This window comes from Hyposmocoma kahamanoa, unplaced genomic scaffold (genome assembly GCF_003589595.1).
Source record: "Hyposmocoma kahamanoa isolate Upper Pololo Valley unplaced genomic scaffold, ASM358959v1 65, whole genome shotgun sequence".
Taxonomy (NCBI): Eukaryota; Metazoa; Arthropoda; class Insecta; order Lepidoptera; family Cosmopterigidae; genus Hyposmocoma; species Hyposmocoma kahamanoa.
In genome coordinates this window covers 14,035,818-14,056,663 of record NW_020653853.1, presented here as the reverse complement: position 1 = coordinate 14,056,663, position 20,846 = coordinate 14,035,818, and positions in this window count along the sequence as shown.

Here is a 20,846-nt window from a genome sequence, read left to right as displayed (position 1 = left end):
ATAACAGATCACTAGAGATATATGAGATAACACAAAGTTTCATCGAATTTTATCGATAAATACAAATTAACCAATGTCGACAAAACAGAGACCCATCACTGGTGCGCCAGCCGGTCGCATTCTTAGCGTCGTGTCGTGAACATCGCCGGCGAACATTTGTTACTCGCGGCTATTTCCACATGCACGCCGATCGCCGACCGCCGACCGCCGACCGACGACTTGCAGCCGTGACTCACGCACGCATGCGCATTTACCCATGTAACACAACCATTTTACAGTAAGATGTCTTGTCTAAGAGCTGTCTACTTTCTTCTGATACTTTCGATACACACGTTATAAATAAGAGATAAATTTTTAAATTTTACTGTTTGTTTTGTCATATTCACACACAGTCCGATTTCACCCACTACGAGGAATAGGTCTCCATCCACCACAGTTTTGTTGAGGACATCTTTAATAGTTACGCTAAAAGAACAGTTACAAAATATCAGCTATTTTAGTTCACTTCTTTACACCGGTTATTCCATCGGAATATTCGCATAGTAAGTTACTGAATGACACGCATCTACAAAACAAAAGAGTTTACCAAAATAGCCACGCGAGAATCGCAGTAAAACTGCAAGAAAATACAAGTAACCACGACGGAGATAACTTTTGTCTATTACTACAATGTCTGTACGGAAAAAGAAATTGTCTTTCTATAATCTTCAACCAATTCAACCAAGCTGTCTCATTGGTTCACATGGTCACTTATAAAATGACTTACTAACTCACAATATTGTTAATGCGTAGGTACCATTCGTACGCGAAACGCGTAAGCGTTTAGAACAGTGTTCAATTGAATAATTGATTATATGCCATTTGGTACTCACTTCTAGGCTAGCATTATGCATGCTGACTAGAGAGATAGAATTTAATTTATGCTGTGTTAAGTACAAGGGAGTGAGAGCTTTACACTTATCACACAAGGAGGACTCATTATTCCTGACCATTGCATTGCAATGATTAATCCTTTTTTTTTATATTACTTTTATGCCAAATCTTCAACAATTTTTTTCATATATTTTTAAATGCTGTTTATGAGATTTTCTTCGTTAGCATGACAGTTGATGCGCTAAAAATTTCTTAAAAAGTTTCTTAATTACTTAATGAATATTGAATACACAATTTTAAAATCTGTCGGGGAAATGATAAATAATTTTATTATATAAGTATATTACTATCTTAATTCTTTTATTTTCACCTCCAATGTTAATAAAGGACATTGGTTATAAAAACCTGTAAACCCGCTAATAATATGCGTATATTCAGCCACACACCTTATTTTTTATTAGAAACCTATACAAACCAAACAAAAAAGGTGGACGTCAAATATAAAAGCGCCAAGTTTCACAGTTTCCTATAACCGTCGCTAAACACTAAAAAGAAATATATATAACACATAACCTGATCTCGTACCCGTAGGCTTATAAAAACTATTATCGTCAGAGCAATTTCGGTTATTTGAATAGATAACATTGAAATCGCTCAATACAAAACGTTAATAGATTATAACTTTTCTACAACTTTTGGCTTTGAATCTTAATTAGTACAGAGTACTTTCTTGAAAGATACGACAATGAGCAACGGAGAGAATGGAGGCTGATAATTATAACGTAATAAAAATAACCAATCAAGGAAATTAAACCAAACATACGAACGTTGTTTGAATGGCGTATTTGCAAACTGTAGACAAAAACTAGAAGAACTCAATACCTGCCGCCGGAAGAAATTGATGGTTGTTTACTTATGTTTGACTTATTATCTAATGATACATAACCCAAAATAGAAAACGTACAAGTTCTCATGTTTCTGATACCAGAAAATCACCTCATAACTGAGCTATCACATTCTCCATCATTGTAGGTGTCAAAAGCTTTACCTGTGGTTTCGTCCCACACGGATCCAAGTGTATTTACCGTCAGGTCCAGTGTTTGCTTGGGAGTTATCCCTTCACACCTCCATCGCTACTCAAATCGGAGTACAAACAGTGAGAATATTTGAGATGACACGTTTTGACTCAGCCGGTGGATAGGAAGGAATTTTATAATTCAGCAAATTCATCTGCGTATAGAAGTTCCAAAAATATATATTAATTATTATTTATAGTCGCATCCATTATTTGATCAATTAAATATGCTGGAATATTCAACCTCTCACCATCTTGTATGTAAGTAACAAAAAATATCCCATCCAATAAGACGAGATTGTAATACAGGTTAAAGAAATTATGAATCCTCACCGCCTCAAAACAAAAGTATTATTGCAAGCGGCACATAGTTTATAATCATAAATGGTTTTTAACTCCACAAGCCACAGAAAATACTGAGATTTTAACAAAAATGACGAAACTAAAAGCTTTGGCGATAAAAATTCATGACAAAACCAGTATAAGCGGCCGCGGGCAATATACACTGCTTCCCCGAAATTGTGGAAAAGCAAAAACACGAACAGGATCTCGTATCGCCAAATCTGAACGCGTTAAGACGATAAAGACGCCGCCATCGTGTGTCGTTGCATTGAAAAATCAACAAGATACATGCGCATACAATTATTATAAATATTAAACGTAATGATGAAAAAGTATTGACTCTCAAAAGCACATCTTACATAATCTTGTTCACCTACAACATAGCACAAATAGTCTTCAGAGTTCCACTTGTCACCGAGATCAAGTTTTTGCTGCTTGGAAATAACAATTTCTTTTTCATAAAAAGTCAAACGTTTCCGTAAATGGTTGTGTCTATAAAGTCTAGATCACTACGCAAACGTACATTTTGAAATGAGTTCATGACCACAAGATAAAGCATCTATCTGTTCAATTCTCAACTAAGTATAGCAATGTCATAGTGATGGAACCAAACGTCAGAAACGCTTATCACATAGTCATCATTATGATTATGACTTGCATTATATCTTCATCCGATGGGTTTGAAGCCAGATGGAATCTTCATTTTGGACTAAACCTTCGATAAAATGCAAGTACAACAGACAATGAAATGTCAAGGCCACTTTGTTAATATGCTTGACAATTTTCTATCATGGTTGTAGAAAGAGAAAATTATAGACAATATTAAAATTACCTACGTGATATTTCGCAGAAAACAGTAATATTAATAATAAATTATTTATGTGAATGCTTCAATTTATTGTCTCTACATTGTAGTAACTACATCGTTCTTAGGTTTTGAAAAGTTAACCCAAAAAGATAACTGTTTAAAAATACTGAAAATAACCTTATGATGCATGCTCTTAAAACACCTTTAAAATTACATTAAGAATCAAATTAATATTATTAAAATACTAAGACATTTGAGTGGCTCTTAAAAAAAATATCGCTTTCTTTTGCTCCGTACTCGGAATTCAAAATCGAAGAATTAGAACAAGTTTATATGGAAAACCGACTTTATACGGTTGTTAGTAAGGTTGGAAAGCGTATTTTTGCAAACAATCACAGCTGATGGAAGGTGCAAAGGTGCTCGTGGTCGATTTTGATCTGTGGGAGGTAGATTTAAAGTTGTATTTAGTTAGTTGCAACTGGTAGGATGGCAGGCGCCGCGGTTGCCGCCGTGGCGCCATCACGCCGCCAACACCTCGTGTATAATACCGCACGTTCACAGAGTAAAGAACTTTATACGAAACGGCCAGGGAAAGTATTTCGTATAAGATTAAAGACAAAATAAAAATCGCTAAACTATTTCAAAGAACGCGGATATCAAACGTTACTAATTCTTGAAGATAGATGTGTTAGATATTATATTGCTAGTAACTGAATTAACCAAGACAAATTATATAATAATAATAATAATAATATAATATTATAATATTACAGCGAAAACAAGACATACATATCTGAACTATCGGAATGTCTGATTTGTTTTCTTATAAAGCGACTGATCTGAACTCAACTGATGATGAACTGAGGTCAGTTGTTTTATAAACACAATTTTTTATCGATAGAAGTTTCTCCACTGTTCTTTCCGTTACCAGGGTATGTTACATGGAATACACTAGCCCCAGTGACCTGACGTCGATCATTTGGTATTTGACTCAAATGAACTACCGACTTATTTCCAAACAAATTGCTCTTACACGGAACTGTTTAACATTCATGCGGTTTCAAAGGTTGATTCCATTTAATTATTTTATTGATTGTTTATGGATCTTTAAGCAGTAGCGTGTAGGCTACTGATAACTACCTACTGGTGTCAGTGAGATTAGTATGCACTAGTATCAGATTTTACTTAAGGTAAAATATGGAAATGTTGCTGACCACCTTTAAAAAAGTTTGATCTATTGTCATTGTCAACGAGTATTCAATACTTCCAAAAAAATTTAAATTCAACATAACCCAAAACCTTCAAAAATACAAGCACAGACATAAAAACAACGATTCGCAGACGGGAAACCTCGCACTTGTCCCTAAAAACAAAAACAAGTGTCTAGAAAGAGACGCACTTACCTCCTCTCTACATATTGAAGCGAAACATCGATAATTTATGCGTACATCCCTAACCGGAATGCAGACTTTATTAGCCACATAAACTTCAACATTGAAACTCGGGCCTTAGGAATCAAATTCACTTATTTAGAACGTTGTGGTGGAAACAGGTGTTCGCAGACATGGGTGTTTTATGCTGGTCAATATTATTATGAACATTATTTCAAAGACACTAAAACCAGTTTTCCAGTGTTCACTAGCTCTGAGTTAGACTTCTTTTTATACAAGAAAGACGTTTATCGCTCCCAGATGTGCATTCTGTACGCAGAGGCGTATCAGTGGCGCTGGATGTACGATACTGAGGACACTGGCAATTAACGGCTTTTGTAAAAGGACGCTTTTTGTTTTCAGTTCTATATATTAGTAGCTGTGACTAATAATGAATGACTTGCTGCGAACCTGGTTACCTAAATACTTATTTTCTTCCGCCTCGTTGTTTGTAGCAACAGTGCCATTTATTCTTTTCAATATCGGCTATTTTTCAAGACCATTGTCAAAGCAATTCTGAAGTAAGTCAGCTTAAACATGCCAAGCACAAAGTATTTACGTCTAAATTACAGAATTTCAGATGTTTTACTTTCAATATATTATTGATTTCTATAATGTCATAGCTGACAGACTAAATTTTTACCCCGTATTAAAACCAGTCTGATTGTGCATTGTTCGGGAACAAAGAGCTACCTGTCTGTGCACTTGTCCAAAGGTAACAGGATTTTTTTCCCTTTTTTGTTGGGGTCATAGATGGGATGCGTTTATGAGGTTTTGTCTTTTGATTCCAGTTTTTGTGTGAGTACGTACAAAGATGACTACGGTTACTATACTTCTAAGTGGAAGACCCATATATAAATCAACTTCTTAGTTTAAGTCAAGTCTTAGGTCAAGTTCTTAGAGTAAAACAGTAGAGTATAAATACATACTCACTTAGGTTTTTTTGTACCCTGCAATCAACTAAATCGTCGTTATTACTTATTGTATCGAAGGCAAAGACTTGCAGCCCATAACTTATGGAACATGTTTGCCATCGTTGTGAAAGAATTTGCCATTCGATGTAAGGTTCTCGCCGATTGTTGCTCAGTGTGCACCACACATACAGAGAATATCACAGACCAGATCTGGTCTGTGGGTGATACAAATGATATATACATGTGTCACTGAGAGGCTCCTTTCGTCAAACCCTATTATCGTCGTTTGTCGAAGAACCGATAACTGATGAGGGAAGCGAGTTCTTGAGTGGAGAGTAGCGGAGACCACAGATCGGCAACCGTAGTGTAGGATGCCCTCTGTCCAGATGAACCAGATGAAGTGGCAATCTGCGAAAGACTGCTGACAGCAGATGGATTTGACAAGCTGAGGACCGGAAGAAATGGTGTCCATTGGGAGAGGCCTATGTCCAGCAGTGGAATGCGATTAGCAGAAAATGATGATAATACCTCAATCAAAGCTGACGTAGTCAGTCAACTTCAGTTTTTGCTGTGACTGCGGCAGACACCACGCACTCGTACATTTCACTAGAATTTAATTCAATGAGAGAAATCTTTCACTTGAATTATTGAGATTCAGTACAACTGTCCGACTTTATGTAGAGACATAAGAGCAGTTATGATATTTATGTCACTAACTTGACATAGACTCTTTAAACAATATTATTGTAATACCGATGACCATTGATATATGAAAATATCTATGCCGATAATACAAAACCAAAACATTCTATATCTTTCTTTAATCGATTAGTATTTTTACTTTGAGGTTGGCACAAAGTATTCTAGTGCCATTTAATATAAAAAAGACAATTTTAAAAAGTTTTCCATATTTAATACGAGTACTTGTACAAACTGTCGTAAACTCGCTAAGAAAAAATAGAATATTTCCTTATATCTTTTAACCTATACTAACCTGATCACGTTTCATAGTAACTCTAACCCTGCTAACCCAAATCCCAGCGATCCCTGCCGTCATTGGCGCACCTGCGGTGAATCCTTTCGTTTTTTTGTGCGAACACCTGCCCTCGCATCGAAGCAGCGCCGCATTGTGCAATGTGAAGCTTATAAAGTTTTAGACTTGAACAGTATCCGTAAAGCAGAGGTGTTGAAATACTGCAGCACACGATATCCTAATACAGTTTCCGCTTTCTCACAATGACCTAACACATTGTAAGCTCGTAAGTATATAGGTATAAGTAAATAGGTACTATTTTAAAATCAGTGCCATATTACAAGAAAATATTACTTTCAATAGTTAGTTTACTTGGTAGCTCTTAAAAAACTAGATGTGTAGATAGTCATTTGTCATTAGTGGCAGTCTGTATATTCTTCTTCTTATCGTATCAATGGCATACACTATGATGCTTGCCATCTTGTTGAAAGGATCAATCAGCGAAGATGCTCGCCGATTGTTGCCCAGAGTGCGCCTACAGGAAAGGAATGATACGTCGTACGGGGAGACTCCTTTCGTGCATCCTTGATATATTTAGAATAATAAATACATATTCATGAAGTTGCATTGAACATAATAATAATTAAACACGAACACACCACACCAACCGACCTACATATGATAGCCAACTGATGCCAATCTAATGAGAAATATAAAAGAAAAGAATATAATGCATGACTTTGTCATCTTTAGCATATTTGGCAAACAGGTTGACAATGTTAATTAATACATATATGTAGAGCGACGATAATCAATATCTAATTTATATTTTAAGCTTTTATCCAATCTATCACATTCCTATTTCTATGTGATCGGTTCGCCTAGTGTGTGAAGGTCGGTACTTTAATTTTTTTCATAAAAGGTGTGATTCCGATGCCGATTAAAAGTTTTTATCCCCCAAATTGCTTACAGGTGAAAAGTTTCCTCTAACTAATGTTACGCATATCAATTAAATAATATAAATAACATTATCATTTATTCCTAATAAGCAGATGCCCTCTGTATTATAATATAATAACTAATCTAAATCAATCCATTTCGAGGGTACAGTGCCAAGACCGATGAAAGCGTTTTTTTATTTTTCATTTTGTTGATGAATTTGCATTCACAGTTTATTATTAAACTGTCAGTCTTCTTCTTATTATCGTATCGATGGCATATACTATACTATTGTGGTCCAGCTGCTTGATTTTGATTACCTCTCCCGATCGGAAACTGCGTCTCTTCCGAGTCGAGGGGCATAGTCGCGATTCACAACTGGCCGATTGGAAACTTTTGACATTTCAAATCGGAACAGTTGTTCTATTTAACTCACAAATTAGAAAGATATAATAGGAATCAGGTTCATCTTTTCGCTCGGAAACCCATCTGATTTCGGGAATCGGATGGACTACCCGATCGAATCTATTCCGATTTGAACTAAAATCAGCATGCAGAACTCGGCTACGCTGACCGCTTCACTGGTAACCGCCATTAAATCCGCAAGCTTGCAGGTGTCAGGTGGGCAATCGTTTCAATCGCACCGCACAATTAATCCTGGTTAGAATCACCCGAAAACCCCACCTGGGCAAATTGTCCTTATTCTGAGTCCAAAACCTTAAAATAACAGTTAAAATATAGAAATCGCCAAAAAAGACAATTTTGTATGGGTTTATGAGTTTCTGTGAATTTAGAAAGTTAATTATCTCAAAATGTATTATTATAATTATCACATACAAAAATTAACAGAGCCAAATGTAAATTTAAATTGAAAAGTAGAGCTGTAAATGTCAAGGAAGTACAAAAATGTTAACAACAAAACTGTTTCTAATCGCTAACTAAACGTGTTACCAATTTAGGACTAATTAAACCCGGCATCCGGCTCATTGGCTGTCAAATCGTCGTATCCCTGCATTTTTGTTTTTTTTTTCTTTTTTTTCGTCGCGGCGTCTGTGGTGCAAAGAGATGTGTTACAGTTCTCCAGAATACTGGTTTAGAACTTGTTCCGATATGTTAATCTGGACATGGCAAATTTTTGTCTTATTACTTATTACAAGTACGTGAAACATAATATTATGCAGAATTTTAAATAACTTAAAAGCTATATGGAAACATATTTGTTTCCATATAGCTGATTTTGTGTTACAAAAAATAAGTGCACATTTGACCTTTTTTTCATCTTATCTAAAGTGACAATGATTTTAGAAAATTGGTTAAATAAGCCTTCGTTCGTTTAATTTTCACCCGACTTCATAAAAACAGGAGGTTGTTTGTTCATTCGTGTGTTACGCGATTAATCCGACTTTTGTGAACCGATTTCGGTGATTATTTTTTGTTGGAAAGGGGGTTCTTCGGTTGCAGTGTCATTCACATTTGAAGAAAATATTCGTCCTTTAAGGGTGGCAAATCAGGTGACAAATCTGGTTTATTGCATTTCAGCATTATTGCAATAAAGCTTGGCAAAAGGCAAAAAATTTGTGACATTTTATAAATTTTTGAGGTCTTTTTTTATATATGATAGATAACATTCCCCAAATCTGACGGAATTTTTGGTTTATAGACACATTCCTACTCATAAGAATCAAAGAGCTTACAGTAGAATAAAAGAGGAACATCCTTATTAAAACCTTCATGGTCTATTCACACAGGAAACGCGCGACGTTATATCATACGATGACATGTGTCTGACTGTACACATGTGTTGTTCCGACAGTATTTGCCGAGAAATTGACGACATCATTAGTCATATGAAGTGGGTTTTTCTTTGCCGTTTGCTACTTCAATATTTGGACCCCACAGGAGCTGAAAGATTACTTACTTGATCTAATTACCATAATTAGTGAAACTTACTTGCCTTATTAATGAGAAATTAATTTATCGTGCGCTTAAATATCTTATTTTATACACTACTGCCTATGAGATTCAAGTTGAGACTCAGAGTCAAGAGTTGGTCAAAATCAATCAGAATCATGGTAGCAGTAGAGCTCCTTGTCAAAGAGTTCGTCCTAGGAAGTACTGCCACCTTACCTATTTCTGCCGCCAAGCAGTAACGTTAGCATTACTGCGTTCCAGTTTAGAAGGGTAAGGGTGCTGGTGAAATTACACGCACATGGGACTTGACCAGACAAACGTCAACTTATGTCTCAGGGTGACGGACGCAGTGGCAGTGCCCCTCAAATCTTTGCGATTTAAAGCTATGAGTGGCACTGCAACTGTTATGGACAAGCGTGTAGCTTAGCATCAGGTGAACGACTTGTTCGTTCCGTCACTTGATATTATATAAAAAAAAAAAAAACAATATATTGTAAAGTACTACCTTAGCGTGTTTCTCATAATTATCATCGTACTATAGAGTGATGTAAACGTTATGACATGTTACGATAGAGTAAGGGAATCTACTAGAATGCAAGTACCTTACCATTTACGTGTGTAATAGCTTCTAGAATGCTCTATAAGTACCTACTCTCAGAACAAAATATCCTTTTGAAACACTTATAGAAACACTAATCCAAAAATAAACCTGTAAATACTTACAGTACCTATGAACTACGTATATGTACACGTACTGGTAAATCATATAAATAATACATAAGTACAACTGTAAATGACAAGTATTAGCTTGGAATATAAATAATAATAATAGTATTGAATTGATACTAAATATCATTTCAATACTATTCAAATCATTTATTCATTCTAAGGTGTAAGCACCTGTAGCACATGGTATTGATGGTAATAATAATTTAATGAAGTCAATTAAATAAAAGAATACAATGTCAAACAAAAAGAAAAATAATTATATAATAGGTACAATGTCAAAAAGTGTCTAATAATATTAATAACTAATTGATACCCAACTATCCGCATTTACTTATTTAAAGAAACTGTCATTCAAGTATTCTTCTATCAATGATCTAATATTTGTTTTCTGTGCTTTAATAAGTGCGCTTGTGACATTGCTCTACCAACTTGTAAGCTTATTTTCTCTGGAAATTCGCTCGAATTCGTCTTTACAAACCTATTACTTATATATAAGAATAAACATTCACTCCCTCAAATTTTTTTACTGAACATGACAAGAACAGAGGCGTTATTCTAAAATGTAAATAAACGATCGAGTAAACTTGAACAGTTGTTTCGGAAGTCCGACATCCTGAACTGGAGTTGGCAACATTTTTAATAATTGATTATTTTCAAAATCAAAGTCAAAAAATAATTTATTCCTTAGGTAAAATAAATGTACACTTGAACGAGCAAGAAACTTTAGGGATTGCTCGTTTCAAGTAAACGTACTTATGCTATGAGATACGCTTTGATTCAAATTTGTATGGAATGTAGAGCCATGTCGCTTTCCATACGTCTTTATCTAACACGTAGCCTTCAATTTTGTAATATAACTTTTCAATTAAAATACTTTTAATGTAAGTTTTAAACTGAGGAAACGTTAATCTTAATATATGCTCCAAAATCTTATTAATTTATAAGTAAGTGTGTGTCATGCCCGTTCTCGTCTATGGTATGGAAATCATAACTCGCGGGGTTACCCTGTGACATCGAAAAAGCAACGATGTCATTGCGAGAATGGACGAGAGGCGCTGGATAAAGCGAGTGCTTAAGTGGAGACCCAGAGCGGACATCAGAGTGCGCGGCAGACGACCGCAGCGCTGGTTGGACGACATCCGATGACACGGAGGTCGGGACTGGTTCAGCCGGGCACAAGATCGCCAAGAGTAGAAGAAGAGGCCTACATCCAAGATTGGATAATAAAACGGCTGCCATGATGATGATGAAGTTAGCAATGTTTTTATAAATTTAATAACCACTCGTTTAGGACAACCTATGTCTAAAATGTACCATACAATAAAAAATATCAAAGTTAAAATCAAATAATCTTTATTTCATAGGTAAGCAAATTACATTTGCAATCGTTATATTGCTTAAATACTACTTTCGTAAGACAGATTCCCTTAAGAAGAATGAGCATGAAAGTCTAAGGTAGTCTGATCTTTGTAAATAAACATTTGTACCTACACATTTATCACAACACAATATTTATTCTGAATATTACCTACTACCGCAAATTTTGTCATCCAAACAAACAGTACACGCAAGTAGCAGTAAAGCTCGTTGTGAAAGAGTTCATCAACGGTGGTGGTGAAATTACAGGCACATGGAACTTGTCAACTTATGTCTCAGGGTGACGGGCGCAGTGGCAGTGCCGCTCAGATCTTTGCGATTTCAAGTTTTGAGTGGCACTGCAACTGTTATGGATAGCCTTGTAGCGTACCATCAGCTGCACGAGTAGTTCGTCCTGTCACTTAATATTATAAAAAAATGCAGTAACTTTATAAAATAACATAACTCTCAGTATAAAGTTTATCAATCGAACGACAAATAAATTACTGTTTTCTTAATATTCAGAGCTCATTTATTTTAAGAAAAGTCTAACATAGTTACTTATGTTGAAAATGCTACAAACATCTGTCAAGTACTATAATCGACCAACAGGAAACCACACGCAAGATCAGAATTTGTTCATGTCAATCATTGGCTCTTCAGTAGCCATTACTTTATTTGCCACTTTAATTTCTCAATGTTGTTATTGCATTTTATATAGTTTTATTAATGATATCCATATTTTAAAAAAACTACAAGACTTAAAAGACCACAAATTATTTTTTTTGTTCCATTCATTTTGCGTTGAAGGGATATTAAAATTAATTACGTACTTGAAATTTATACTAGCTATAACAATATTTCATTACTATAATTGGAATAACAAAATTACGGTTCTATTCAAAATTATGATATAACTACCAATTTAAGTTTTAGTTTGATTTTAATTTTTTTTTTTTAATATATCAAGTGATGGGTGAACGAGTCGTGCGCCTGATGGTAAGCTACACGCCTGTCCATAACAGTTGCAAAGTCACTCAGAGCTTTAAATCGCCAAGATCTGAGGGACACTGCCACTACGCCCGTCACCCTGAGACATAAATTGACAAGCCTGTAATTTTACCAGCACCCTTCAAAACCGGAACGCGTAATGCCAACATTACTGCTTGGCGGGGGAATTGGTAAGGTGGTAGTACTTACCTGGATATATATATAAATATATATATTGATGAAAAGCGCAATACGTGTATACTGTCAGATTGATGTATTTGGAATACTGTAAGAAAACAATAAACACTCGTGTAGACGTGTTGAAGACCAAACTTTACAAGCGGGAAACTAATTCGGCGGCACACGCGCACCCCAGCTGCGCCTGTACCACTTACCAGCTATAATTACTCGCAGGATATCCTCGGCCATCTGGTGGAAGTGTCTATTTGGGAATACTTACTTATTTTTGGGCTGGAACGCTCGTATTGTTTCGATATTTAGACATGTAGAGAATTCTGAAAACATTTATCTTTATACTCGTCTAATATCTTTGTATCGGTTATTATTTACATCTGATGGTGGCGTATACTTTGCTTGTCTTTTCCTTCTACGAAATACTGGATCCCAAACTGGTGGTACGGAGAAACCACCACCACCAGTACCACCAGTTTGGGATCCAGTATTTCCTCTAATGAAAAATCTCAAACAGACATAAGACTGCAGTACTAATTAATATGTTTTAGTTTATTCTAATTTCTATTAATAATTAATAATAAATTAAACTTAATAAAAATTCATTCAATAAAATAATTTGTAAAATTTAATGTAGCGTAAATTGGAATGTTTTCTTTGTAAAATTAAAAATAAGGTATTTAATTAATAACTATTGTAACTATAGTGAAAAAATAGGGTGGTTTGCATTAATATTAGACATAACTGGTTGAAGACTGTACCACCTCAGTCAACCGTGACCATGGGACCTGTAAAGGGCCCGAAACGTCGGTTTGTTTGAAAAAAACAATTATACGCGATTTAAATCCGGAAAAATAGTTTCATTTCCTATGTGTAACAATCGCGAAAACCTAAGAACTTGAAGTATCTTATTAAGCAGGAAATATGATACTAATATGAGGTAGTATATATATATATATACCCTTAACCAAAAATTAGAGGAACCCGCAGTGAAAATTGTTTGTATTGATGGCTAGAATCGCCCGTTTACATTTCTGACACTGACTTTAAGTCACTATGTACAAAACAAAAGAATTTTTAAAAGAAGAAACTAGCGATTGATGGACCCTCCAACAAGATCATTTTTCAGACCTTTTGAGCTTTGCCCCTTCCGCAAAAATAATTAGAAAAAACACAATAGAGGGCGCCACGTGCTATCCACGCGCCGCCTCACGTCACTCGCACTAGGACCGCCGTCGGGGCAAAATCTATTATTCCCAACACGCGTCAAAGTATTTCAAAAACGGAAGGGTGCCATAATAATTTGCTTTCGCATCGTTTGTTTGTTTACAATAAGAGTTGGGAGAGAGTTTACTTCATATTTTTTAAATAAAGATATTAAATGTCTCTTAGCTTTTTTAAATATTAAAGGCTAAATATTCGTAACTAATATTTTACGAACAATGAACGTCAAATTACTGACAAATAGGAACTGTATCCATCTGTTCTCAATTCTAGAAATATAAAAATATTTCAGTCCGTATTGTTACAAATTGTGTCTCTATTTCATTTGGTATTTTGAGACTTCCCGACGTTTTCAGTCGAGTCCAAGACAAAATTCGCGGAAATAAATGACGCATGTGCACAGATGTGCCCCTTCTGTTTGCACAAATGGACCGAATGCCAATTTAGATTGTTTTTAGCGCAAAGAAAATTATATATTTACTTTAACGTTTTAATAATGTATTTTCTTATTAAGTTCTCAAAATAATTTAAGTCATACCTACATAAGTCACCGTAACTTAAAAACCCTGAACCCAACTGCAATATTTCACAAATTAAATTATTCGTTTGAGTATTTAGATAGGATATGAAAAAAACGAATAATGGCTGCCGTTTTACACGTATTCAGACAGACTCTCCGCATATTATATAACATGTTAATATACTAGCGGTGCCCGCGACTTTGTCTGCTTATAATAAATACTGTTCTACTAATTGAGAAATGATTAGTTCTCCATACAAACTTTCACCCCTTTAAGATTTAATTTTGTGACAACAAGTAGCCCATGTCCTTCTCATAGGTCCCATCTATCTCTATACCACAATTCATCAAATTCGATTGGGCCTGAAAACGTAACAGACAAAGTTACTTTCCGATTGTATTAGTTTCGATAAGAGAGTACAAATCTGTATCAGATGTCAAGTAGGCAAATTAACAAACATTAAGTACCAATAGAACAAACACGAATGACGATGTTTACAAAGCATCAAACAGTTGGCATATGGCAGTAGAATGACATCATTGTCATTATACAATCACAGGTGATCACATACAAACAAAATAATGTTGTAGAGTGTATGTTTAAAAACTTCATCATTTTATGAATAAGGAACAATATATGATTGAATTATAAAAAACTGCATTAGTACAGCGTACAAGAGTCTAAATTGTGTCTACAAGTACTCTCCCGAGGGAGGGCCGGATCGGTTTATTATATTCTGGATTAGAAAACAAGTATTGGAATTTCAGGTATGGAATTTCGTCTTATGAAAAACTCCGCTTAAACGGCTGCGGTAGCAATGACAAGTGGTCAAATCTAATACCATAGTTTTATCAAAGTGTATACTGAATGATTACCGCCACCCGACACATCGTCAGGGCTGTCATGACCATACCTGTAAATTATGGCAACAATTAGTTACATAATATTTTTATGGTAACAATAATTACAGAAATATTCAGTACATATTGCGGTATTATTTGTATTATCAGCTGAGGCTAAAAGCATTTGCCGAAAATCGAACAACTAACTAAAGATGTGAGGTTAGTTTGGTCTTGGTCTTTCATTAGGCAACATTAGATAAAATAAAAACATCATTGCTACAATTTTTGCCCACATTAGTGATACTCCACTTCAGTTCTAAATAATCAAGGTACGTGTCGATTGCGACTTCCGTCCAACGAGAAAGAGTATATGTTTGTAACCAAAACAAAAATGTACGTATAATCGTTATTATATGATTTTTCTGTATTTAAGTAAACTTATTGCGATTACGAACAAACAATGAGTGGGTATGAAGTTTTTTCTTATATTATTATAAATTACTACGAGACAAAAGAATTTGCCACTATATTCGTTATTCCACAAAAGTCTTGCCAACGTTGAAAATTGACCGCTCGTTCGACCAGCTGTCTGCAATAAGAGCCACGTGCGCGGAAAAAAAGAATAGGGTGGGACAAGATGGCGTGCACTTGACATTTCCAATTAATTTGCGCGGGACATCTGTGCGCCCGCAGCTGATCGGTTGTAATGCGTATTACCGCGAAAGGAAGGGGATGGATGATATTGGACGGCGACAGTGACGTCACAACTGCTTGTGTCACCTATTAGTCTTTACTAAATTACTACCGTGAAAGTTCCTGAGTTCACCTGTTGCTACTCCAATTGAAAAACAATGCGTGTTACTATATCCCGTCATTATAAATCGACTCGTTAAATGGTTTTCAAATCAATCATTAAGTTTTACAATACATTGCACCAATAATTCATTATACAAATGAGCAGGATCTAAATCACTTCAATCAAGCAATAACTCATGTGAGGCTCAAAAGTGTTGCTTTCTCAAATAAATTAGCACTCCAAACAGGGTCATTAAATGTTGCCAATGGCGGGTAATAATAATCTCGTTAATTGGCAACACAAACATTCGAACAAGCGTTCGTTCACGTTTGCGTAAGTGTGAAATAATAGTTCCACTTCTCGAAGGTGTGGTCTTTGTTTTAAGCAGCAGGCTGGTAGGCAAAATATTGTCAAGAATTGTAGACAGATAAAAATGTGTAATTTACGCATATTTACGCACGTATAATAACAGTAACGTAACGTCACGTAACGTAAACATTTTTAATAAGAAATCGGACAGCTTTTCAGAAAGTAACTAATTACAGAAAGTATATAACTGAATAATAAAATCATAATTCACGGAAAGCTCACGTCGAATTCATTTATTAATTATGTATACAAATTTATAACTTTTAGTTTTTTAAGTCTCTTTGGTACACTCTGACTTGGTCATGTTGAACTTACCATATTAAATTATATTATGACCTTTTTAATATACACATGTGCATAATGGAAATAAATAAATAAAGTATTTATTATTAGCATACAGAGTGTTCCACGGCTCTGCAACATGGAGAATAGTACTGTAAATATTGTACATAAGATATTTTGCTTCACGGGGCATTATTTTATTTTTAAACTTCATTCGTACATCAAGATGGGTATCCGACTCATAATAATCAGAGTACAGTCGAGTCTCCTAATGATTGTTTTCTTGCCTAGACCGATACATATAAATCGATTAGTGACCGATTGGATTAAACTTATGGTAGAAGGACCTCGATAGATACAGTCACCCGCACAGAGGATGTGTATATCTCCTAAAAAATTATTTATCATGACCAAGTCGTGCGCCTGGTGTTAAACGACACGCCTGTCCGTAACAGTTGCAATGCCACTCAGAGCTGTAAATCGCAAAGATCTGAGGGACACTGCCACTGCGCCTGTCGCTCTGAGACATAAGTTGATTTGAGTCCCATTTGCTTGAAATTTCACCAGCACCCTCACCCTTCAAAACCGGAACGTAGTAATGCTCACATTAATGTTTGGCGGCAGAAATAGGACAGTGGCAGTACTTTCCTGGACAAACTCCTGCACGAGGAGCTCCAATGCTACTTGTTGTGTAGGAACTCGTGTGTTTTCTTCCACCTAGGCAACTAAATCCTTAATCAACATCATTTACGAATATTAAAACTTTACATTTACGATTTTTTTCACATTCCTTTAAACCGCGCATTTCAAGATTTGGAACTTGCCGGAAACAAAGCAATTTGATACTCAAACAGTGAATCGGAAATCATCAATTAGAGCTAAGACATTTAGTATGCCGGCACCGCGTGCTATCATACAGATGATATTTCAGAACAAAGACTCATTCACTTGAATTTTTCTTTACTACTCCAACAGAAACAAATTCAGAAGACTTTATTCTAACGCTTATTTTAACGTACCACATGGTAGAACGTTTGACTTAACGGAGAGTTTAGAGTGTACGGTGGAACGTTGACTCTCTATGTGTGATCTATTCGAACTGGCGCGTCACGTTTCACCATCATGGATGTCTGGCATCTTAAGATAACGCGGGCATCACTATTTCCTTCCTCAAACCTGCACTTAGAAAAAAATTCACTTCGATCCGGCTGGATTCGAACTAACGTCTCCTAGCAAACCGTGCATAGCATCTGGCTATGCCAACTAAGCCACGGAACAAACCAACGGACCTCACGAATCGTTCCATGTGCTTGTTGCAGATCTTTGTTTTTAGTCTTTAACGACTTTTTGCCGTAGCGCCATCTGTGAGAAATCTATTGAAGATTTTCTTCACTCAGCGAGGTACCTTTACAGCTACCCCCCGCTGACTACAGATGTCACTTTAAGAATAGTAATTAAGTTTCATTGAATTAATAAAACTTAATTATACATACAATTATTTAAATTACTATAACATAAATATCACATTATAGAACAAAAATGGGACTAACAAATCAGTCAACAAATTAAACGCTGTGATTGAGATTTGGGTCAATATTAATTGTAAAATGTACGCAGATCGTAGAAAAAATTATACGATAATAATAAATTAAATAACATCCTATGAGTGAAACCATCATCGATAACACTAAGGAGAGCGGTCATAACCTGTCATGTTGATTTGATACATATTGGGAAATTCACTTTTTTATCACTATTTTTAAGATAAGTACCAAGTACCATTTTAAATCGCAAAGATCTGAGGGGCACTGCCACTGCCACACCCGTCACCTTGAAACATTTAGTGACAAATTCCATGTGACTGCAATTCCACCAGCACTCTTTCTTACTCTTCAAAACCGGAATGCAGTAAAGCTCACATTACCGCTTCGCAACAGAAATTATGAAACGTGGCAGTGCTTCCCTGGATGAACTCTTTCACAAGGGGCTCTACTGCTGCTAAACGTTTTCTAAGGCTTGTGACCAATCTTCGCATGCTTGTCCTTCACCGTTAACGAGAAAAATTGCTATTAAATACATTTGCAAATGTAAGCAACTTTGAAATTAAAGTCACAGTTAGTACCACTACAGGGATTCAAACCGTCGACCTTTAAAGTGAGAAGCAACCGTTAGCCCATAGCGCTACCACAACGTAGCGAATAATGCAAATAGATTTTTTTAAATAACAATTTTCATCTAACCGCAGTAGAGTGCCTTTGTACTATCACTCAAGCGCCCCATCATAAAATATTTTTTGTTCCAATTTACACCTGTAGAGTGTATTAGAAGCACTCTTTAAAATATAAGGAAATGTTAAGGGTTCCGACCAATAAATTCACTGAAGAAAAGTTGACAAAATGTACATAAAATATATAATTTAATAAGATCAATATTGAAAATATCGCATGCACATCGGATCCATTCACGCACTTTAAGTATATACTTATGCAAACAAACATTTTGTATAATAATATTGAATTGATTGAATATCATGTAAAAAAAGTCGTTAAAAACCAAGAACAAAGATTTACAACAAGCAAATAGAAAAATTAGTAAAATCTTCTGGTTGGTTCCGTAGATTGTTCGAATCCAGGCGCATCACATGGAGGCGTTGGTTCGCATCCAAACGGATGAATTTTTCTTAGTGTTCGATCTTTGTATTGATAATTTTGTATACTGTTAGACAAATAATTATTTTTTCCTCTAATCGATATTTAGATTTACTACTCTATTTTATTATTAATAAAAGCCCCCTGAAGCAAAAAGAGGAGAGTTATAAATTTGAAGCCTTTGTCTGTGTTTATGTGTCTGTCGCGGTGTCATAAGCTCGTAAGCGTATGCACTGAAGCGTATTTGTTTATTTGAAGACTACTTTAATCGGATGGTTCTTAGCTATATTTCATGGATATCTGTTCAGCTGTTTAAAAAAGAAGAATATATATAGAAGAATATTTTTATTATAATATCAAGTGACGGGACGAACGCCTGATGGTAAGCTAGACGCCTGTTCATGCGTTGCAGTGACACTCAGAACTTTAAATCGCAAAGATCTAAGGGGCCACTGCGCCACCCTGACAAATAAGTTGACAAGTCCCACGGGCCTGTAATTTCACCAGCACCCTTACCCTTCAAAACCGAAACACAGCAATGCTGACATCACTGCTTGGCGGCAGAAATAAGCAAGATGGCAGTACTACCGTGGATGAACTCTTTCACAAGGAGCTCTACTACTACTAATATTATACAGAGCGCATATATATTTGGTGTCTCTTCCCAAACAATGGCAAAAATTTTGCCCTGTCCTGCCCTTTACTAAAACATGCGAGGACCTGAAGAACGCCACTGATAATGCTGTGTCAGTCGCTAAGTACTGGTCCACATAAATATAAACGTCAGAGTCTACATACTAAGACGTAGAAGCCGTTTAAAAATCGTCAGCTCCTTCTCCGTTCGTGTAAGGATCTCAGTCATAAAATAATATTTATTTTACTTCCACCTGTCCGATCAATTTGAAATTTGTTATACCATGGAAATTCGATGACATTACAATAATGGTAACCTTGATTTAATGGTGCAACCAAGTTAGTCTAATGACAACCTAACTCCTCGACTACTTACGGTAAAACCATTGTTTGGACTCTTTAAATTGGTCTCAACGAGTTGTTAGCTTCCAGCGGTCATTCTCAGACTAGTGTTCAGTACCTAATTTCCGTGGCAATTTTTATTATTTAAGTATTCGGTTTTTTATCGTGCAATATTATTTAATAGTCGAGTATTGTATCGTGAAATATTATTTAATAATTACATAGTATTATATGTACTTGCATATTTAAATAACAAAAATTGCCACGGAAATTAGGTAGTGAACACTAGTCCGAGTATGATCGACAGATGGTGATTTATTGACTTTTTGGAATACACTGTTTCGTTTCGGGGATTTTTAAAATTGTAATTTACTTATTTTCGATAAGTTCTACATCAACATTGTGACGTAATATAATACAAAACCGATTAAACTCCATTAATAATCCGAAAGTGCAGAAAATGTATAGTTTCTATTCTTATAATATTCTACCTTCCTTAAGGATCTCTAAAAAACGTCAAATAATTTGAACACTTCTTGAAATCCCGTGTTTTGACAGCGGAACCCTTTGTGCGCAAAAGATTCGAAGCGACACCTTTTCAAATCACCCTCAAAGGTGTTAGCGCTAATTCTTACTGCTATTTACAGTTTTTTACTT